General features: G+C 35.5%; 2 protein-coding genes across 6 annotated transcripts in view; one reads left to right on the top strand and one right to left on the bottom strand.

Annotated features, from left to right (window-relative positions):
* The window catches only part of LOC107136895 (sodium channel protein type 1 subunit alpha), a 939,664-nt gene that overhangs the window by 361,666 nt on the left and 553,976 nt on the right, over positions 1-24,022 (bottom strand). The gene's annotated exons all lie outside the window — the stretch shown is intronic.
* Positions 1-24,022, top strand: part of Csrnp3 (cysteine and serine rich nuclear protein 3) — a 189,918-nt gene that overhangs the window by 1,669 nt on the left and 164,227 nt on the right. The window contains exon 2 of the mRNA XM_048812414.1: positions 14,512-14,682. The gene's annotated coding sequence lies outside the window, so the exon portion shown is untranslated. The remainder of the gene's footprint in view (positions 1-14,511; positions 14,683-24,022) is intronic.

A 24,022-nucleotide genomic window follows, 5' to 3' on the forward strand; every position in this document is an offset into this window, starting at 1 on the left:
TTCAAGTAAAATATTAGTTGAAATTAATTCTCTCTTCATAGATTGGAATTTTGGTAATATATAAGACCAGATATTCACCTCCTAAAATGTGTTGCAGAAAATAAGTCAATGCAGCTACATGTTTTAGAAATTATAAATTCTGAGCAAAACTACCTCTAGGAATGAAGGGGAATTGATGAAAATTAGGGAGCAGAGTTCCACATGGTTTTAAATTATTCTGTTTCCTTGGAAACCAGCTGCTGCAGATGCATTTTGCTTTCTTTGGCTAAAAATATCATCCTTTTAATAATCGCTAAGGGAAAGGTTCTGAATAAACCAGAGTATATTGTGGCTACTTTTTATAATTTCCTTAATGGTTCACATATTTTGGATGAAAAGTAGATAAACCCTTTCTCAATCAGCATTTCCTATCAGCCACTGGCAGAAGTCTGCTGGTTTTATCAAAACAAGACAACTGTGGTAGCTTTTACTGCAGAGGGTACTGGAGAAGGGGGCGGGGAGGGAGAGAAGAGGATGTGTGTGTGTGTGTGTGTGTGTGTGTGTGTGAGACAGAGAGAGAGCCTGTGAGCGCGCGCCTGCCTGTGCTGGAATGGTGGTGAGAGAGAGAGAAGCATGAAAGAAAACAACAGTTAAGAGGCTCCCATCCAAATGAAGGATGAAACAAGGCAAATGAAAACCATGTCAGGCTGCTCAGTTAGAGATGGCAAGCCAAACCCATTTGTTTTCCTAGGGTGCAAATATTTTTAACATTTAAATGTAGGTTTTTAATGGAGATCCTTATATTGTTTTTATTCTCACAATGGTTTATTTCCTTTTTTTATTTATGTTTGCAGTGAACATGACAATATTTTTTTTTAAAAATTAATGTATTGGTAAGGCTAACCATATAAAGAAAAGCTTGGAGTATATGTTCAGGCTGTGAATAGTGGGGAGAATTAAATACATATTTTGGCATAATAGAGTGAGAGTTTTTAAACTTCATGTCCAGACCATATTTCACTATAGTCATTTTCCTTATCTTGGTAATATATCTAATAAGTACAAAAAAATGACACATTCCAGCAACTTAAAAATAATCAGATTTAATATCAGGGTAATTTATTTTAAATTTAATAAGATTTATACATGCACATATATTTTTATGCTTTCTTTGAAGCATTTTGCTTTATTTGAAAAGAAAACTTTTATGTGGCTTTTCTCTGATAAGAAAAAATTCCACAGTTATTGGTATTTTTTTTTACTCTAGGCAATTTCTTAAATTAAAATATTTTCATTATGTACGCTTTTAAATCAGCATCCTCATTCCAAACACCATTTTTTCTTTCAGCATTTGTTGAGAGGAAAAATCATCATAAAGCTGTTACAGCTTTCCTATTATTGTTATTATAATTCACATGAGACTACTAACTCTCTTTACCATTCATTTAAATATTTTTGACATGTAATAGTTTATTTTCATAATATTAATCTTAGTCTATTAGATTTAGTGTTAGCAATGAAGCAAATAAAGTACCACACACTTAAACTATGTGTTAAAATATTTAATATATAGCCAATACATTATGTAAAGTTAAATTAATTTGGTATGTCACTACTTCATTTTCCAAAAGGGATTAGAATTGTGGGAAGATTTCAATTTTATCCATTAACATGGGCAAAGCACTTCAATGTCAACACTATCAGCATAAAAACAGAATCACACTCAACCAATCAGAAGGACTAGTAAATGGGTTATGTAACCTGCATGAATGATGCCTGTACCAGACACAATCCAAATTATTAAGTGTATTTCAGGTTCCAGAAAATAATGTGTTACATAGGCTTAGGTGATTTCTAAGTTAGATAATTTAAAAATTGTTGATAGTGTCTATTTACTGCTTCATGCTCCTTTTTTTTTTCTTTTTTTAAATATATATGTTCTTATGACTTTATTTTATTTATTTATTTTTTATGTAGTGCTGAGGATTGAACCCAGTGCCTCCCCTGTGTTGGGCAAGCACTCTACCACTGAGCCACAATCCTAGCCCCTCATGCTCCATGCCCCTTTCTTTGATAAAAGCATCCTGCCCAAAATCGTAGGTGAGGTTGCAGGGTCTTCTTAAGTCTCACAGCGTGTATAAGAGAAATGAAATATTTAATAACTTCCTTTATAATATAGGTAAGCAGCTTTACATCTATAATGGAAATATGCGAGTTTGGCAAATAATTCTATGTTGCTGGAAATGGAGGAGTGGGATTTACAAAAAATGGAAATAACACCAGAATAAGAAAGCATGGGTCACATTTCACCATCTCTCCTTGTGGTATGTAAAATAATCTAGAAAAATGAAGAATCACATTAACATCTATACTACCGGACGCCATAACTGAAAAACATTGCTGATCAGATTTTATTTTTGTCTTTATATTTAATACCTGGTAGTTCCATATAAGGCTTATATAGGAATGGAAAGGGAGTTAGTCCAAAGCAGTGTCATTACTCTTTAATTACCATTTTTGTAAATTGGGGAACAAATGTGGATTTGGTTATCAAACTAATGATCACATTTGGATGCTTTGCACATCTCCATGAATCATTTGGGCCAATCATTGAATTTCTTGGTCAGATCTCAGTTATTAAAATGGACTAGATAGTTTGACCTAAAAATTATTGAATGTGCATGCTCTTAGAATACAAATTCAGTAAAACTTTTCAAATACTGAATTTAAGATTATAATGATTTTGATAAGTGTCAATGCTAATTTTAAGCTTCACATGTTAGCAAGGAAATCACTTTGACGTGAATCAATTTCAAGATTGATTTTAGTCTTGCAGTCAGAAATGAAGATAGTGGCCCTGTGGTCTGTTTTCTAAGACCTCTTAACACTTCCCAAACAACAACAAAGCATGGTGCACACAATACATTTCTCTGTTTTTTCTGACTCATGCACATTAGTTAAAAAATGACATGTTTTTAAAGAAAAAATACCAATAAAATAGTTTTATACTAATTTTATATATTTAAACAACATTTATTATAATTTACTTTAGGCAAATAGTCAATTTTCATATATCACTTGTGAATATTTTAGTCTTCTGTTACCGTGTAAGCATAGGACTCACCTATAGAGATAACTTTTTCCAAGAGCTCTCATTTTGCCTGTGAAGTAAATAAGGCACACAGTTTATATTTTTTTTTAATTGGAAACTAAGCATTTGCTCATGCAAAATAATAACCAAATGCTATGTATTTGTATTAAATATTGGATATTTATGTTAAAGGTGCCCACTGAAGTCATCTAGGGCTGAGTGCCAAGTGGGAAACTGAGCTGGAAGACTCCATTATAATCTTTAGTCTTTAGAGGTCTTCATATGACATATAGGTGAGGCTAATGAGAGAAGCCCATCCTGTCCTGTGCTGTCTGCATGGCTTCTTGGTGTCCTCACCACAGCCATTTCTTTGTTATCTCTGTGGTCTTTTTTTTTTTTTTTTTTGGTACTGAGGATTGTACCCAGGGGTGCTCAGCCACTGAGCCACATCCCCAGCTCTTTTTTATATTTTATTTAGAAACAGGGTCTTGCTGAGTTGCTAAGTGCCTTGTTAAGTTGCTGAGGCTTGCTTTGAACTCTGAATCCACCTGCCTCAGCCTCTTGAGCTTCTAGGATTACAGGCGCACCTGGCTCTCTATAGTTTTATACTCAACTATCTGTCTTGTAATTCTTGGTGCCAAGGTTTTTCTTTTTTCTCTGTATCAATGCCTAGCACAATGTTTAATATGCAGTATTTGCTCTAAGTTATTTTTCTGACTAAATACTTGGGTGGATAGTCCTGTTAGTCATCTAGCCTTCCCTAGCCTCCCAGGGGCAGACATTCCTACATCCTAAGGCAGTCCTTTCCTTTCATGTACTTCTCTAGGAATGCTCTTCAATGTGACAACATCCATGTAGTGTAAATGTCACGAAGCCAGCAAAATATCATATTGCATTTTTTTTGTACGAACTCCATTTGAATTTTCCTATGTTATCAAGGGATTTCATTTGCATACATTCCCTATTTCATGCTGCTTGGCTTTGTTTCATTATAATAACAGTTGGCCCTTCATGTCAGTGGATTCTACATCCATAGATTTAATCAATCACAGATAAAAAAAATATTTGGAGAAAGCAATCGCTTCTTTGCTGAACATGTACAGCCTTTTCTTCTTGTCCTTATTTCTTAAATTCTATAGGATAACAACTATTAATTTAGCGTTTACATTGTGTTTGGTATTATAAGTAACCTACAGATTATTTAATGTATACAAGAGAATGTGAGGTTATATGCAAATATTCTGTCATTTTATATAGGGGACCTGAGCATCTTTGTGTTTTCTATCCTGGGAGGTGCAATGTCTTGGAACAATTTCTTCTGGTACTGAGGAATAACTATTTTATTTCTTATACATACAGACACATACACAAATTATCATACACTAACCAATGGGTTAATTGTCAGTTAATGTAATTTACTATAATGCTTTTATTTATATGTAATATAATTATTAAATGATGTTGACATAAGAAAATACAGACATGTATATTTAATCAATCTCTTATACATACAATCTAGGCCAATAAATCCCAGTCACATAAGCTAAAAATGTCCAGCAATATTTGATTGGTTAAAATGTTTGGGCCTGGGGCTGTAGCTCAGTGATAGAACACTGGCTGAGGGTGCTTGAGGCCCTAGGTTTGATCCCCAGCACTAATAACAAAATTGTTCAAGTCCTTTTATGCTGCCCTTTGTCTGCTTTCTTCCAATTATGCAGCATCTGGTGAACAATCTTAAGCCAAAATGCATGGCAAGTGACATTACTCGATCAGCTATAAAGAAACAAAGTTTGTGTACTTTCATGTTCAGAAAGGGGCTTAATATGCCTTGTGATAAAGGAAAGCCAGTAATATGAGACTCCAAAAAGTCATTTGATATAAATATCACCATTGCCAGGTAGAACTGGCAACCCCCTCTCCCCAAAAAAATAAAACAACAACAACAACAACAAACAAACAAACAAAAAACAAGCCATACTACCCCGGTGATGAGGAGTCTGAAGAGAAATAGTGGTTACCAATGCCAGTGGGCCATATGTGTGTTCATTTGTATTAAAGCTGTGCTGTGATATACATGTTCTCCTTAAAGAGGTGGTTCAGTTAATCAGGCCATTGTGTGTTTGTTTCTAGAAATGCATCTCCTGGGCTAGTGGGATGTTCTTAAGGCAGGGCTGGGTAATCATGTATGGGCTGTGTAATGGGCTTTGCAATCAGATAACACCCTCCTACTCCCCATTTAAATTTGTGCTAATTACTTAAGTTATATGAATCTCAGTTTCCATATCTATAATATTCATTATCTGTAAAAATTTACCTAAGTCATACTGGTAGATATATAGAGAGCATTCTTCACTGCAGAATTTGGGACTTAGTAAGCCATTATATGCATTTTAGTTGTTTCTGATAGTCATCTTTTTCAATTTACAAGGCAAGTGTGGAAAGATCGAAAGCAATCCTCAAGGTTTTTAATGACTTTCCAGGTATTATTCCTCTTTAGTGGGTGAAAAAAAAATTATTCTTAATTGGATAGTTTTTTATTATTATTATTCCATATTAACTATAATTAAATCGTGGGGGAGTTAGCTGACAGGTGATAGAATTGTAAAAACAAATCTCAGAATCATTAAAGAATAACAATGGTCTGAATTTCAGAATAGAAAAATAAAGAAGCACTTTCTAAATTGGGGTATAGTTTTGAGAAATGAAATTGGATATTTCATGAAGTAAATTTTCTATGGTAAAGAGTTTAGAAGAATCTGGATATATTTAAATAAGACACATTTTTGTCAAGGTTTTAACTATACTAGCACATTTTGAAATTCTCGGAGAAGGATATTTAATATTAAAAATTTTCCAGACCTATATGATTATATATCCTCTTCCTAGCACCTACACACATACACACACACACACACACACACACACACACACTTATCACCTATTAAAATTTTGTGGCTCATATTTTGTGTAGGTTAAATAGATATGCATTCTTCATCAGAGGAATGTATTCAAGTTTTCTTTCTTTCTTTCTTTCTTTCTTTCTTTCTTTCTTTCTTTCTTTCTTTCTTTCTTTCTATTTTGCTTTTCAATTTATAGACAGCAACATGTGCCCTTCTGTTTAAAATATTTGCTGTCCAAAAAAGTATTACATAAAATATCCTGATTCCATTTTGTTTAAACTATTCTCTAGAAAGGAAATTCTGGAAACAGCTTCTTTGTCGTCATATAGTGCCTTCTATTTACCTTTGTTTCCATTTCAAGTACTCCTTGGTTATTTATCAAACATTTATTGAATTTCTGAATAAGATCTCATTGAGTTGCTCACAGTCTATCAAGAAATTAGCAAGGAAACCTATGCAGTTTTATATAGAAGGGTGCAGCACAGCCATGAAGAACAGTCTTGGGGTGACTAGGAGAAGCTGGGCTTTGGTCCCAGCCCTGCTAGGTAGTACCTTTGTCCATGTACATAAGTTACTTACATTCTGTGCTTCATGTTGCTCAATGACAAAACAGAAATAATACTTAATTCATAGTCACTGTAAGTGCAAATAAGATTACATGCTCACAGAATTTGGTTAGTATCACTAGGTAAGGACTTAGTAATATTATTATGATGTGTTTATTTTTCTGTTTATTTTACTTTATACAAAGTAATTTATTGACTGAAAGAAAGAAACAGAACGTGATTTCCAAGGAATTCTCATTTAAACTCTGGGTATAAAGATTGCCCATAACCTAATTCCTCTGCTAAGGTAATATAAAAATAAAAGCCCAGTGGTACTCTTTATAGCTGTAATAAAATGTTTCTGAACACAATATTTACCAGGAAGAAGAAAACTAAGTAGCTTAGACACTTACACACATATACATAGAAACCCATTTGAAAAAAAATTATTAAGTATATGAGAAAAAAGTTCAGTCAAAGTATCCAAAGAAAAGTATCTCAAGCAGGGAGACACTGTCAAGATCTTCAAAAGCATATACTGATAAAAGCATGTTTTTAAGTGTGTTGGAAATGCCTGGGTTTGAATTCAGATTCTAAGACTAATTATCTCTGTGACATTGACCTGATCTTCTAACCTCTCTGTGCTTCATCTTCTATCTCTAAATGATGTTAATAGCAATACCTACCTGATGTGGGTGTGATAAAGATTAAATGAGTTTATATGTTGTATTAGATTTCTTTTGTTTGTGTAACAAATAATTATAAGCTTAACAATGCAAACCACATCCATTCATTAAGTTACAGTCCTGTGGGACCGAAGTCCTGACAGTGTGGATATATTCTTTGCTCAGGGTTTCATATGGCTGGAATTAAAGTGTCAGTTTTGCTGAGCTCTTTCTTAACTGCTTTGCTCTGGAGTAAAACCTACTCTGTGGTCATCCTTGCCTTTAACAGAATTCAGTACCCTTAGGGTGATGTGCCAGCAGTCCAGTCTCCTCCTTGCTCTCGGCTAAGGGCTTCCCTCGGTTCCTAGAGGCTGCACCATTTCCTTGTCATGTAACCCCTTCCAGTTTCACACAGATAGTATCACTCATGTTGAATTTCTGCCATCGTTAGTATATGACCTCTACGACATGATTTAAAGAGCTCGTGGGATTAGCTCAGACCCACCTACATAGGCCCAACTATCAGGTCGCTGGTTTGGGGACCTTAATTCATATATAAAACCTTTTTTGCCATACAATATGAACATAACCACAAAAGTGTTATCTTAGCATCTTCATAATCCTGGGGTTACACAGGTATAGGGCATGTGCAGCAGGAAACAGGGAATATCAGGGGCCATCTTAGAATCTGGCCCACTACTGCGAAAGGTACCAGGGCAGTGGTTGGCATGAAATAAGCAGCATGTATGTGTTGACTATGATTATTATTTTGAAAAGCTGTCAAATTTACGAAAATTAAAAAAAAAATAGCATTGCCACTGTATTTGCAAAATTCTGTGAAATCCTACCCCAGCGTAACATTAAAGAAATACAAATTGGCAGAACCTTTCTGGCAATCAAATTAGCAATGTGTTTGGAAAGTCCACCACTTCCACATCTAGGAATTCAACTAAAGATATAATCAGAGATATGTATAAGAAAAGAAAATGTTAATTATACTGTGATTTAAAATAACAAGTACTTGGAAAAAAACCAAATATGTCCCTTCAGAAGTATTTTTGAGTATTTGGGCATAAGTATTCAGTGAAATACCATGTAGCCTTAAAAACAAACACAAAAAACAAATGGAACAAAACATGTGGGGCTGCAAAATATTGAATGAGGAGGGGATATTTTCACATGACAGATGAAAAATTATAGCTTATTAAAGTGCATATATCATGTATTAACATGATATATGAATTGATTACAATTCACATTCCTTTGTGAACCGTGATGTAGGCCTTTGGCAAAACCTGGTCACTTGATGAGGAAAAAAACATACCTTGACGAGCCTCCTCAGTTGCTGCAGGTCAAACAAGATTTCTGGAGACTTTGGGAGCCCCAGCAGCCTTTTGGGAAAGTGAAGTGGGGTTTTGGTGAGATGGATCCATTTGACAAGAAGGGCTCATGCCCCAACTCTGCCTGATCATGCCCACCCACCAAAATAAGGGCATCCTCAAAAGGAAGAGTTGGCATCACTTCCCCTAGCTTCCTGTGGCAGCCATCCACACAGTCTCTCAAAGAACAAATGGTACAATCTGACCTTCACTCCTAATTTATATTCCTGTTTATATTGACCTGGCTTGATTTCACTCTCAGTTAAGATTTTAGAGGTTTTTTTTTTTTTTTTTTTTTTTTTTTTTTTTTTTGTAGCAGGTATTGAACCTAGGGGCACTTAATCACTGAGTCACATCCTCAGCCCTTTTTTTTTTTCTATTTTATTTAGAGACATGGTCTTACTGAGATGCTTAGGCCCTCACTAAGTTGCTGAGGCTGGCTTTGAACTTATGATTCTCCTGCCTCAGACTCCCGAGCCACTGGGAGACATATGCCACTGTGCCCAGCTGGGTGGGTATTCAAGAGTCTCAGCCCACAATCATAAAATTTCAATCATAGGATATTTTATTCTGTAAAACTTGCCTGATAACACAAACATTTAAGGCTTATGGGAGGTACATATAAGTTCTAAACTTACTATTTTTAGAAAACTCACTTCTATTTGTAGAAAGGTCAGTGTAGCCAACATTTCTGGTAGTACTTCCTTTGAAGTGGTAAATTAAATTTTTATATTCATTAAATAATCTGAGTCAGTGGTTAATTTACTTATTTCTCATTACAACATAAATCAAGCATAAAAATCAGTAACTTCTCATTTTCTATTCTTACTCTTAAATATTAGCGATCTCCTTTCCCTTTTGAATCTCTAGGTTCATGTAAACTTACTAAACTGTAATTTTAATATTTTAACTCAAAATCTGATTGCTCTATGTCTTAGTCCATTTAGGGTGCTACAAGAAAATGCTATAGACTGGGTGGCTTATTAACAGAGATTAATTTCTCACAGTTTTCGAGGATGGAAGCGCAAGATCAAGACACCAGTGATTCAGTCAGTGTCTGGCTAGGGCTCCTCATTTCATTGTAACCTCACAGCAGAACAGTGACAGGTCTCTTCTGGTGACTCTTAGAAGCCTAAAGGCATTAATCTGAGCTCATGACTTTATCATCTCCTGAATACCCACCTCCTAACACTGTCACCTTGGGGCTTAGGATTTAGCATAAGAATTTTAGAGGAATTCAAGCATTCAGATCATAGCAGTCTATTTTTTAAATTAAGTTTCTTATTGGTGCACTATGATTATGTATTATAGTGGGATTTATTATGACATTTGTACATGCACATAACATAATTTGGTCAGTTTCATCAGAGCAGTATATTTTATGAATATATATAATATAACTATTTTCATATTAAATGTACTATTAAGGATTATATTTTATATGCTTCTCAAACAATTATTGTATATAGGATCAGTAATAATATAGTATTCCCAGTAGGTACAGTTTTTTGAAAAACAAAAACAAAACAAAACTAATAAGGCATTGACTTTTTGGAAATAAGGGCCTTCGTTAGGGATTTCTGAGGCAGGATTCTGACTCCTAACAAATATACATCCAATAGTTTTAATTATTGGTGCTAGAAAACATAAATCAAGTCATCTGTATTTCTCTCTGTTTCATAACAGTTTCTTTCAGCCATATACTAGCAAAACACAGCCTTCTGTTTTATAGGGTGGTTTTTGATATTATTTAAGATTGCTTTCACTTGATTATGTGAAACAAGACAACTTCAATACAGAACATTACTATCTTCTCCCTTAGCCATCTTCCTTCCTACCTGTAACTACAGACATCTGAACTGGAGTAACATCTTAATCTCTCTCACTCCTAAATTTCTCCTTGTATAATCTTGCTCTGTTGCAATGGAAGTGATTATAACGTGTGGCAACTTTGGTCATAAGTCCAGAGAGTATTACAATGAAATCAGATTGGTTAAAACAAAGTAGAGTGAAAATTTTCCTTTCTCTGTCTCCTAGGCTTTTTTTCCTTCCTATTTTTGTGTTTACTCAGATACTTAAGCATAGGTCAATTTTTGTTCAATGGCTGTGGAAGATTCTTCAGAGCCTCCAGGGTCTATGTGTGTGAATCTAACAAATCAAATTATTTACATTGATTTCATATTAGGTAAAGAAATCAATTGAACATTTTTGTTGTGCAACAATTCCAAATAGTTTCCTAGAGCTGATAATCATATAGTACAACATTTAAAAAAATCTACCTCAGCTGCTTTCTGTCTTTCCAAGCATTTATACAATACCTTTAAAACCTCCACAAGTCAATTGAAGACAAGATTGTCCATCTAACCAAACAAGGTCACATTTGATCCCCAAGACAGTTTTTAAGATAGATACCACTTGGTTTTCAAACCAAATCAACTCAAAGTCTGATTTTTGTAATACCTGCAAGTAGCAAGTAGTGGTTGTATATTTAATTTTTTAAAAAAATGTTGAGTAAGTAACTTTAGGAAGGATGTGAGTAAATTTGTTACTTTGTGCCTCTATTTTCTCATCAACAAGTAAATTCTTGATGATTATTGTCATCCATGGCTTTTTCTCTATCAAATTTAAAGAAGTATTTCTTTGGAGTGATGAAGGGAAAGCTGACTTTTTCATTGTCACCTTTATTTTGCCGAAACAGATTGGTAGAAAATATTGGAATTGGTCTTACTTGAAATCTAATGTATCTCCACCATCAATTAATTGGCAAATATAGAGACCAGCAGTTCTGAGTAAAATTAGGTGTCCAAATTGCACTTTATCACCCTGTCTAGTTTCTTTCTCAATGTCCTCTGCCTCCTCAAGGAATCTGTTGACTTCTATAGGCCTCTGACTGGTTAGCTCTACTGACATTAGCTGTTCCTCTTTGCTACTAAGCCTTCCCTAGGTATTTTCCTTACTTCTAGAACTTTTCCTTCCCCCATTAAATCCACCTTCCCTTTATTATAAACCCTCATGAAATAACAAGATAAAGAGAAGTCCTTCTAATATATAAGCCAGGTCTTGTCACTACATCACTTCAATTCTGTAGTGGCTTCTATCTCAATTATAGAAAGAGCCCAAGTCCTTAAGGGCCCTGCACAATCTCGCTCCAGACACTAGCCTTCTCTCTTCACCCACTGCATTGCTCTCAGGGTCTTAGCACACTCCATTTCTTTGTCCTGATCCATTCTTCCCTCAAAAGTCCAAATTGCTGGTTTCCTTTCCTCTTCTGGGTCTCTACCTCCTCACTGTAACATTAGCTTACTAATGAAATAAAAATTGAATGTTCCTTCTTTATGGCCATAGTCATTATGTCATCTAACTGCTTATTTTTCTCTGTAGCACTTATCTCCATAGGGCATTATATATTTAATTTATTTACCTGTTTACTGTTTATCTACCCCTATTCCAACAAGTAAGTCAGCACCATTGGAATAAGGAATTTTTGAATACATTGCTTCTTTATCTTTCCCTAACAAGTTAAATAGTCCCTGGAACATGATGTTTACTTAATAATGAAAGGCCTATAAACAAAGGTCAAAGTTCTTTTTCCTATAAAATGACATAAATGACCAAGAAGGACACTCGAATTCTCTGGGGGAAAAAAATGAAACAAAGCAAAGCAAAGTGTTGTTGTTTAGGATGCTGTAAGGTAAAGGCAGGTCTGTTGAGAGCCAAATCCACGTGCCAGCTGGGAGTGTGAGGAAATAGGAAATACAAAAACAGCAGGATAGTCAGCAGAAGAATCTGGAGCAAAAGAGTCCAAAGAATGTAGTCCCTAAAATTAAGGGAGACCATAGGTCTGTGAGGGGCACAAGGAGGGTGGCCAGTGGTCAGTCCTAAAGGTACTACCTTTAAAAAAAAAATTCACTCGAGTTAGATTTGAAGCTTGCTTAACTGCTCAGAAGGCATGGATAGAACTGCCATGCTCAGGTTTGATGGCAGCATATAATGTGCAGGTATTTTTTTCTGGAAGGCAAATTGGTTCTCTCAATCAATGCATCTCTAGTCAAAGTGTGTTGAATGAATGGGCAAGAGAATGTTGATTCCCTAGTCTGTTACCTCTCCAAGTCACAGAGGTAAGTCTTTTTTTTTTTTTTGTCCATCTATTAGAACCAGTCCATGTTGGAAATTACACTACAGTGTAATCTAAAAATTGCTCCTATAACTTTGTAAACCAAAATAATGAGGGAAAGATGAATGCAGAATATGAAACCTAAGGGTATAAAGGACTGCTTCTAAAACTATGGGGCACTGGCCAAGTTTAAAGTGGATTTAACTAGGAAAGCATGGAGCCAAAATGACCCCGATCTCTGTAGTGGCCTTTCCCAGGGCCTGTGCCTGCATTCCCCAGTTCTGCACAGTTCACACTGTGTACCACCTATGGTCTCCTTGATTATGAGGCCATTTACTATTGTGCTCTGCTGTTATTTTCCTTTGGGTTAAGAAGTATTTCTTGGAGCCTCTTTTAGTCAGTATTTTTTATGCTGTGACCAAAAGACCTGAAAAGAACAGTTTCAAGGAGAAAAAGTTTATTTGGGGTTCACAGATTCAGAGCCATCTGTCCATAGTTGGCTGATTCCATTCCTCGGGGTCTGAGATGAGACAGAACATCATGGCAGCAGTGTGTGGCAGAGAAAAGCAGCTCAGTGCGTGGCCATTTGGAAGCAGAGAGAGACTTCTTCTCTCATCAAGGACGAAATATATACCCCAAAGGCATGCATTCAATGACCCACCTTCTCCAGCCTCATTCTACCTGCCTGCAGTTATTACCCAGTTAATCACTATCAGAGGACTGATTCAATGATTAGGTAAAAGCTTTCATTAGCCAATCATTTCACCTTTAAACCTTCTTACATTGTCTTACATGTGAGCTTTTGTGGGACACCTCATATCTAAACCGTCAAGAGTTTTTTTTTTTTTTTTTTTTTTACAAATAATAGTACATAAAAGAGAAGACTAAGAGGACTCAAGATTTTATTCCATTAGACCCAATTTACTTGTTGAGGTTTCTTGCCTCTGTAGGAATTTATGTTTGCAACCCTCTGATCACTCTAACTGTTCCTCTGTAACTATGAAGAATTCTTTTTTTCAAGAGGTTTAATGATTCATCTAATGTGACACTAAGAAGTTTTCAAAAATGCATCTGGCTACATCTGATCGGCTTTCACTGACCATGTTGATACAGTGAAAAGGCTTAAATTAATGTTTTATCCAGCAAAAGATTTAGGGACTGTGATTTTCCATGTATAAAATCTATTCAGCCAACCTCTTTGGCATTGGACTTGAGTATTCCCCGTAGCTCTGCTGAATTGACTGGAAACATGATAAGGCATCTAAATTCTGCAGGTATAGCCATCCCTAGCAACCAATTTGATTTTTGATGGACAAAGAGCCCCAGGAAAGTAGATGCCTTTGTACCCAAGAAAAAAGAAATCCACAGCAGGAGAGATATACCCTAATCAGTATGCTCTGGATATGACAGCATGCAAGTGAGTGATCTATTTCATTCTGAACTCTGGCTCTGTCAATGACTGTACATGATTTACTAGAGCAAATCAAATAAATGTATTTGACTCCTGTTTTGACATTTCAAAACACCGAGGCATATTTCCTTATGTAGCACTCTTATTCCACATGCTTAATTTTTCCTTTTTTCTTCTAAGTCATGCTACTAGAATGACAATGAAAAGAAGAATGCATCAGGGTAGAATTATTTTTGGTGCTTCCCAACATTATGGGAAGAATAGTTTTCTGCAGGGATATGATAGTGTGGTTCATGTGGTTAAAAAAAAAAAAAAAAAGAAGAAGAAGAAGAAGAAAATTACAGTCCCTAAAAAAGGCTTTAAGACCTTGACTATGCAATCAGCGGTCAAGTACTTGAATGCTCTGTTGCTCCTGTTCCTCTTACAGGTACATGTGACAGCACTGCAGCTATGAGTGGAATTTTAAAGGGGAAGTTTGAAGAAGTTGACGGCTCCTCTCCCTGCTCCTCTGTACAGGAATCAGATGATGATGTTTTTAGCTGTGACAGTGCTGAGCGTGTTGATAGTGTCAATCCATCCACGTCTAGTCATTTTACCCGTGAGTATCTAAAGTTGTATTTTCATGTTGTGCTATAAATTGTACTGAATGGTCAACTCTTGGTGACTTTAGATTTATCCACTGGCATATATCTTCTCCCAACTTCATCAGACCAAACATATTTGCAAATATCACTCTGATTAATTAAACTGCAGAATATACTTCTGAGGGCTGGGGATATAACTCAGTTGGTAGAGTGACTGCCTTGCATGCACAAGGGCCTGGTTCAATCCTCAGCACCACCAAAAAAAAAAAGTGCTAATTAATGAATAAAAAATGTTTTGAGAAGCCTATGAGACTTGTACCTAACATCCATCTGAAAACCAGAATAAACTTCTGTTCATCTCTATGGAATGATTATACAGGAGGCAGAATTGAGGCCAATCAGAGGTAAGCAGATAGCAACTGAAAATAATTTAGCATGCATCTTCAGTTTTCTGAGAAAGCCATTTTTGGAAATCAAATCAATTGAGCCATTTAGAGCATTTGATATTGGTCAATGAGTTGTGAAATATCTGCAGTGGGAACACAACACATCCATTTCCTAGGCAAGAAAAATGATTTTCTTTTTTGCAGTGTGGAGATCAGACCCAGGTCCTCCTGTATGCTAGGCACATGTTCTCCTACACTAAGGTGAGAAAATGACTTTTGTTTTAAAAAGAACGCTGCTTTTGAAATCCAGGCCTTGAAAGCTATAAACTTCTATAGTTGTCTCTCTACACAAGTAAAACAGATTCAAGGCCAAGTTCATGCACTGGAATATGGGCAGCTTTCTTCACATACATACTTTAGTAGTTAATGAACCAAATTACTTAAGTTCATATGGCATGGTCTAATTTTTAATTTGACTAATTCTCACATTGCATTCCTGGCAAAAGATGCACATATGAAGGTTTTCTACAGGTGAACCCATTCCTATAGCTCTGTGTCCATTCAACTTCAATCATTAAGGGAGGGGGATCTCAAAGTTATTTTTTAGAAGAGTTAACACTTAAAGCAAAACTAAACAAAGTCAGTGAAACCCATAAATTATAAACTCCCTTTTAAAGTTGCACTCCATAAGTAAAGGTTAAAATTATTCAACACAAATGGATATAATTTAAGAGATGTAATTTTCACAATAGGATAGTGGGTTTTTTTTTTTTTTTTTTTTTTTTTGGTGCTAGGGATTGAACCCAGGGCCTTGTGCATGTAGGCAAGCACTCTACCAACTGAGCTATATCCCTAACCCAGATTTGGGAATTTTAAACTCACCAAAAACATCCTTTTAAAATTCACACTAACATTTATGTACTGTGATTCTAACTATTAAAACTACATTTTTTAATCTCTCTTCCTTCTCTCCCCAAGAATTTGAAATTTTTTGAATTTATAAATTCTCCATCATTGTTAGAAGAATTTAGAATTCAAATTTATAAATTCTCCATCAGTTAGAAGAATTTAGAATTCAAAATAGATAAAATTTTATAAGAATGTTTAGCCTTTGCATTATTTAATCTCGTGACTAAAGTCACTTTTTTTTTTTTTTTTTGGTACCAGGGATTGAACTCAGGGACACTTAACCACTATGCCACATCCCCAGCCCTATTTTGTATTTTATTGAGAGACAGGGACTCTGTGAGCTGCTTAACACCTCGCCTTTGCTGAGGTTGGCTTTGAACTCATGATCCTCCTGCCTCAGTCTGCTGCTCTGCTGGGATTACAGGTGTACCAGCTTAAAGTGACTTTTAAAATAAAAACCATTTTTAATGTAAAAAATAATGAGGAGATAAAGGAATACTTGGCAGGGGAGAGAGAAGGTAATAGCTATTTTGAGGACAAAATTCTCCAGTTACACAAAATTATAACCAGACCCTGGATTTGGGGGAGATACATTTAATTTGAGGTTTGCTTCTAGCCTTTCCACACCTTCTAAGTGATTGTAATGTTGTAGAGGACACTGATACAGCTTTTTACATTTTACTGTCACCTGCAGCACCTAGAAGGTATGCATGTTAGAGTTCTTTACTGAGTGAGCACATTAATGTCAGACAATTCTTAACAGCTGGAAAAAATGAGTACACTCACTGCCTGGCTTGATGGCACATGCCTGTAATTCCCGTGGCTTGATAGACTGAGGCAGGAGGATTGTGAGTTCAAAGCTAGCCTCAGCAAAAGCGAGGTACTAAGGAACTCAGTGAGACCCTGTGTTCAATCTCTGGTCTCCTCCCACACCCCCCAAAAAGAATGAGTGCACTGGATGTTCTTATCCTTAAGAAAGCAATAGTCTACATTTAAATTCAACACCCTTGGGAACACTGTAATGATGCCCTTTCTATGTACTTTGAAGAATCCTTTTCTAAACCCCAGAGCACTAGCAGGAGCTGCCTAGCGTTTCTCAATCTTTTTTTCCCCCTTTTAACCACTCCTGAAAAGCACCATCAATCTAAGGCCCCATTTCTTTGAGGTACCACCTCATCTAGTACAGTGCAGCATTTTCCACACCCTTGTGCTTTTTTTCTTTTTCTTTTTTTTTTTTTTTTGTAATCTTCAGCATGCTTCCAGACTCCTTGGTGTCTATGCCTTTTCTAAAGTTACAAATTGGTTCTCTCCTGGAAAAATCAATTGCTAGACTTCTCTATGCAAGATATCTATTGATTTCTATAGCTTGTGAGTTCACAAAGTACCTATAATGTTCATTTAAACATCACCAGATCTTACAGAAGTGACTCAAGAGGTTTTCCTGATGACACTGTTGTTCTGATGGTTTAGAGGAGTTGAAATATTATAGGTTAGGCAGAATACCTGAACAGGTCTGTGGAAGAGTAAAAGTTCTAGTGGAGAGGGGTTTTATTTTTTAATAACTATTTTGATATGTGATCCTAAGTATTCTGTTTTATCACCATTGCTATAGTCCACTGAGGCAAAGACACATATCCAGTGTAGTCAGTGGAGAAATAATTGGCAGCTGCAAAGTTTGATGAGTCTTTTCCAGCAGTGCTGTTAATGCGCTTTTTCTTTGTGAATTTTCAAGGGTTTTAAGGGAAACAGTTGCTGATACGTGTCTGTAAAAGAATGTGATTGCATCATTGAGCAACTTGAAATAAGTCTGTGATCAGAGCCATGACTGGGGATAAACAGTGGAAAGGAAGGGTAAAGAAGAAGAGGTGGAAAAATGTGACCTACAGAGGACATTTGTCACTGTGGGCTCTGCTTACTTGATCTCAGATACAAAACCTCATTAATTGTTTTGCAAAGTTGGACAAATTGAAGAAGAAAACCCATGTTCGTTTCTTTAAGGGGTCAAATACACAATATGACTCTAGACAAATCATAAAAAAGACAAAAACAACCATAAGAGTCCAACCTCATTTTTAATTCAAACAATGTTAGGACTAGCAAGGCCCTCAAGAGTATCTCAGCTGATTTCATTATTTTACAGATGTGGAGAATAAGGCCCAGGGAGAATACCCTGACAAGAATCAAAATATGAGCTGGTGGCAGAGGACTTTAATGTAGATCCCTAGAGTCTGCCTTTCTTCTAGACCATGCAGGTGTCTGATGGTTCAGTGACATGCCTGACTACTAAGTACAGGGACCCAGATCATCAAGCGAAAGGCATGGTGTGTCTTTTATGCCAGCTCCTCTTAGAACTAGAATAGTCTATCTTTTGGTAAGGGTAAATGGCATCTCATCTCTTATTGCTTTTTTTTTTTTTTTTGGTTTTGTTTTTCCAGTTGGTTTCTGGTGAAAGTGTTAGCATGCCCTGGCTTTAGGATAGTGCCAATGATGGGTTTATGAACAGTCAATGAGCTCAGTGAAACAGGTGGCACAGAATTCAATTTGAGTGTGAAAGAACATTTTACTTCTCATTTCTGTAAGTGACAAGGCAGACTGTTGAGACTCTATGTATGTCACTGACATTGATGGAAATATCTTACAGAAAACATGTTGTTTTGCATTTCCATGAAGGAAATTGGTTGATCTTGGTGACATAATGCTGCTTGTGATAATGTAGATACATTACAGTGAAAAGTAGGTGGGTGAAGTATATATTGCAAATCTTTAACAGCAGGGTTATTTCATTTAACTTAAGAGGAAAAAACCTTTCTACATTCTACTTTTGCCAGAGGGCTGAATGGGCATCATAGACTCTCTGAAAAAAAAAAGATAGTAATTTTTTTCAATCCCTTGAACTCTAGGCCTTGCATTACTTACTTGTTCAATAATTCAAGACTTCAGAAACCCACTTACCTTGCATTTCAATTGAACTCACTTAATCACAGCTTCTGATTGAATGGAGTAATTATATTCCGTTTTGCTGGCTATGTACAGAGTTGGCTTTTATATTTGTTTGTTTTAAGCCCTGAAAAATCATTTAAATTTGGCTTTAAACTTAACAGCACAATTGGGCCAAATTTCAAATAATTCTTTTTTTTTTGTATTTATAACAATGAATCTAGAAAAACAACAATTGTGCCAGTTGTGGTGGCACACGCCTATAATCCCAGTGGCTTGGGAGGCTGAGATAGGAGGATAACAAGTTCAAAGCCAGCCTCAGCAACAGTGAGCCACTAAGCAACTCAGTGAGACCCTGATGTGGCTCAGTGGTTGAGTGGCCCTTAATTCAACTTCGGTACCAAAAAAAAAAAAAAGAAAAACAATTGTTATGGTTTTAACCCTCAGCTATCATGAAAAACTAAATATAAAGATAGTCCTTTGGTGTTAATGGTACTTGCAGCAGTCTGGCTGGGCACAATTCAGGAGCCACTTGTCAAAAGAAATGAACTTTATTTTTAGAACCACACACCCCAAACAAAACCGCTCCTCAGGAAAAACCCTCAGAGCCCAACTGCCACCACCGGCTTCCCACAAGCCTCTCTCACCACCACAAGCCTCTCCACCTCCCACAATCCTCCTGCTCTTGAGGCCGATTGGCTGGGTCGCATGGGCGGAGCCAAAAAAGTCCCCCAGTGAGCAGCTCCGTGGTCTGAAAGGGCAGGGAAACAGCCCAATGAGCATCAAGGCAGAGGAGCTAATCAGCTAGATGTTGCTGGGGCCGCTGTGAGCCAATCATCAGCTGGCAGTCTGAAAGTTTGCTGGGGCCCCTTCGGCTGTGGCTCTCAACAGTACTGCTTCTCACATCGCTTGAAAGATAAGGCTTTATTAGATGTTTTTCATAAGATTTGACATACATCATAGAAAATTTTACAATTTCCCAGATCTATTATTTACTCAGAATATGTATAGGTAGAATTGATATTATAGCTGTATTTCATAAAAAGCACAAGAATTAAAGTTGCTATTGAATATTAAAGATGACATCTTCCCATTAGTGATCAGAATATTTTTATCTGACAGTAAAATTTATTATAAAATGAATGTAAATTTTAGAGTGTTCACATTTTATAGACCTCTAGATAGAGAATCACATACTTACTTTTGGGGTCATCTAAGAATGGAACCAAACAATAGATAAAGGATTGACCAGTTGCAAAATGTCGTGGCTTGAAAAATTAATCCAAATGAATTTAGATGATTAAAATTCTGCTAGCCATCTTCAGAGTACCATAATCTTCTGGCTTTGGTTTGAATACCAGAGATTGACTGGCTTTATTTATTTATTTATTTATTTAATTATTTATTTATTGTTTATGATGATGATGATGTCATTTTCTGAAGCAAATGTCCTTGTGTTTCTCAAAAGAATTTAACATTCATTGTGCAATCTGGCATTCTGGTGCTTTCTGACAGCTTCAGGGAAGTACATTTGTGTGCATGTGAATGCAAAGGTCCTGCTTAAAAACAAACAAGTTCAGAAACAAAAAGAGCCAGTTGGTGTGATTTCTGAACCGGCTGCTGCTATTTAACCCTTGACCCTTTCATCCTGGAAAGTATATGTCTTTATGTCACCTTTTTTTTTTTTTTTTGCCTGAGGAATTTTGGAATAAACTGAGAATATTTTAGGGCCACAGAATTATTGAACAATGTGTTTTACAGTCTAAATTACTATGATCTGGCATAAACTAGAATAAAGGTTAAAAGTGACAAAGAAAAAGCAATCTTAATAAATTCAACAAAAGGTAAATGTTTGCTTTTCAAGCAAAGACAAACACATAAAAACTTGGACAGGCATTTTATTTTAATGAAATTTAATTTCCAGGTAGGAATGTATTCTCTGTGAGTTAAAATTGAAATAGATTCCCAATTTATTGCATTTGCTTTTATCTTATCTCACAAATATAACGTGGAGCAGCAACAGAAATTGATTTACATAATTTACAATTCTGAGAATTTGAATTTTATGAAATGATTTAAATAACCAACTATTAAGTTGCTTTAAGATCCTTATAAAGATCTTAACATCTTGAAAAATTAACATAATGAAAATCTGAAAAATCTGCCCCCCAAAATAAAGAACACGTATAAAATAAAAAAGAACCTTAACACCCAAACTCAAAACAGTTTTCGAAACACTGTGAAAGCTGGTAACCATTGATAAACAGCGTGCACTAAATACTTCTGTAATGGGTTCTATTGGCTGTGGTGAGACTAGCTATTTCTAATGGTGAGACTTATTCTGTAGTGGACCTTATTAATTTTGACATTTGGAGACTTCAGGTGCATGAATTATTATGTATTTTATACCATCACTGGATGAATGTTAGTGAAAATATGGCAAGATGAAAATACATATATTTTAAATTACATTGATAAAATTCTTTTAAACTGTATTTATAGTTTATGAAATAGATTTAAACACACACACATACATACATTTCATCTTGAAATGTGTTGTAATGCCTTAAACTTTTACATTTTTGAAAATGTGTGTACTGTAAATCTTAATGACAGAGGTGACAGAGTTTGGAGTAAGCTTTTTGGCTGCTGCCATTAAAGAACCCCACCAGCACAATTTTAGAGGAGGAGAGTTTATTTGAGGGCTCACAGTTTTAGAGGTCTTAGTTCATAGATGGCTGGCTCCATTCCTCTGGGCTCGAGGTGAGGCTGAACACCATGACTGGAGGGTATAGCAGAGGAAAGCAACTCACATCACAGAGATCCACAAACAGAGAAAGACTCCACTTGCCAGATACAAATATATACCTCATAGCCACACCCCAATTCCCACCTTCTCCAATCAGACACTACCACTTAAATTAATCTCACCAGGGATTAATTCACCGATTGTGTTAAGACTCTTACAACTCAATCATTTTTCCTCTGAAATTTCCTGCATTGTCTCACATCCAAATAATAAAGGGTATTAATCCCAACTTTAAGGACTTTGTTTTGGAAGAAATAATGGCAATGGAATGTAAATAATATTTTTTTAGTTGTAGATGGACACAATATCTTTATTTTTTATTTGTTTGTGTGATGCTGAGGATCGAACCCACGGCCTCATGCATTCGAGGCAAGTACTCTACCATTGAGCTACAACACTGGCCCCAAGAGAATCTTACTTTTAACTTATTAATATGATAAGCTAAAGAATATTTTGAAAAGCAAAAGGATAAGCAAACTGCCTAAGTTCACACAGCTTGAAAATGCCGAATCTGGATTTTAAAATCAGCTTAAACTCCACAGTTCATACTATACTACATAACCACTACAGCATGGTATATGCTATAAATTCCACAAGAAGATTAAAAATAATTATTCTATTTCATGCCATATAGCAGATAAGCATTTATGAAGTCTTTCACTAAAGTTAAAAAAAAAAAAAAGCTTCCCGCCTGGAATAAAAGTGTTTTTTTTTTAGTTCTCATCTACATTAATATTAATTAGAAGAAAATACCACTGGAATTGATAGAGATTGAGATTCTGATCAAGTTTAACCCATTTATGCTGATTGCCATTGGAATTTATTTTGTTAAATGCTGAAACTCTCATGTCCCTGCTTTTAATAGGTCCCACAGCTAAAGGAATATAAATTCTTTGCATTTACCAAGAGTCTATTAATAATCTCTGTTCATAAGAGAATCACTGGGACACACGGAGTGTTGAAGAATGCACAAAGATACTGCCCCACATGGGCTGAGTGAGCAGTTTGCTCTTGGCTTGAGGAATTTACACTCTCCCTGCGAACTTCAGACTAGTAGACATGAAATAATGTTGAAGTATAATTTTTAAGTGCTACATTGTAGACTGGAGAAAAATGAATTCTCCTGTCCAGGGAAATTCCACCTGGAGAGAGTACATCATTAAATAGAGATAGGTTTTGAGAGATTTGGGGGTTATAAGTTTATTCTTCAAATGAAAGAATTTACTTACAAGAAATATATGACTCTCAGTTTTAGGTTTCAAAATGAACAAAAACTTCTAATTAATATTGGTTTCCAAGAATTTCTATCTGATGAAGTAAAACCCATCGATTTCTCTTTTTCTACTTCACTGGAGAGTCATAAGAAGATATAGTAAAAGCATTGCTATGAAAAGTTACAAATATTAGGGTTCAAACCAGATGGACACATTGAAGCGCTGACTGATTGGGTCTCCTTTGCCTATTTTGCCTGTGGTTTAAGCCATTTTGTCTCATCACCCAGACCTAGTGCTGCTATGCAAACTTCAGTTGATCTACAAATAAACCACTTGTTGTAACTTTGTAATAATTACTGTGTTTTTAGAGGTCTATTCTTTTGAGAAAAGCAATAAGTGAATGATTATAGCATTTGAAAAATTATATACATTTTCAAAGGTATATGGAAAAATATATAAAGGATATATAAAGTCTAGGTTATGATTTGCAACCTATTTGAATGCACCTGTGTCAGTTTCATCGGGATACTTTCAGAATGGGTTAAATGATAAGTCATCTATTACTTTATATTTTATTAAATCTCTTTATTTGTTGAGGTGTAGGATAAAAGAGAACAATGCTGCTTCGTTTACCATCTCTCATTCTGTACCTCCAGATTAATTTTATAGCCACTTTTATCACATTGTGGTGAATTTTTGTTTCGATAGTCTCCATGTAGTATTGCTCTACATTCCTTTTTGTGGTCTGATTACCAGACATGAATCAAAGAATACAAATGACTCTTCTGTCTTAAGCAAACAAACAAAAACTAGGAAAAATAACTTTCCTATATACTGGATTTTTAAAAAAAATTAAATTACCTATTTGAGATAAAAGAGAATTTATTTAGTATTATAGCCAACCAAGATCTGTCAACATAACCATGTCCACTAGTTTCTCTTACTGCTAACACATAACTAAGTCAATTACTTAATTTCATTTCCTTTACTGATAATACTTAGCACTTGTCCTGGAACCCCTTTTAAATATTCAAAGTTAATGGTCATGGCTATATGTTAGTTCAAACTTTGTATTGCAAATGACAAAAACCTTTGTAAT

Source organism: Marmota marmota, unplaced genomic scaffold, assembly GCF_001458135.2.
Source record: "Marmota marmota marmota unplaced genomic scaffold, marMar, whole genome shotgun sequence".
NCBI classification, from domain to species: domain Eukaryota; kingdom Metazoa; phylum Chordata; class Mammalia; order Rodentia; family Sciuridae; genus Marmota; species Marmota marmota.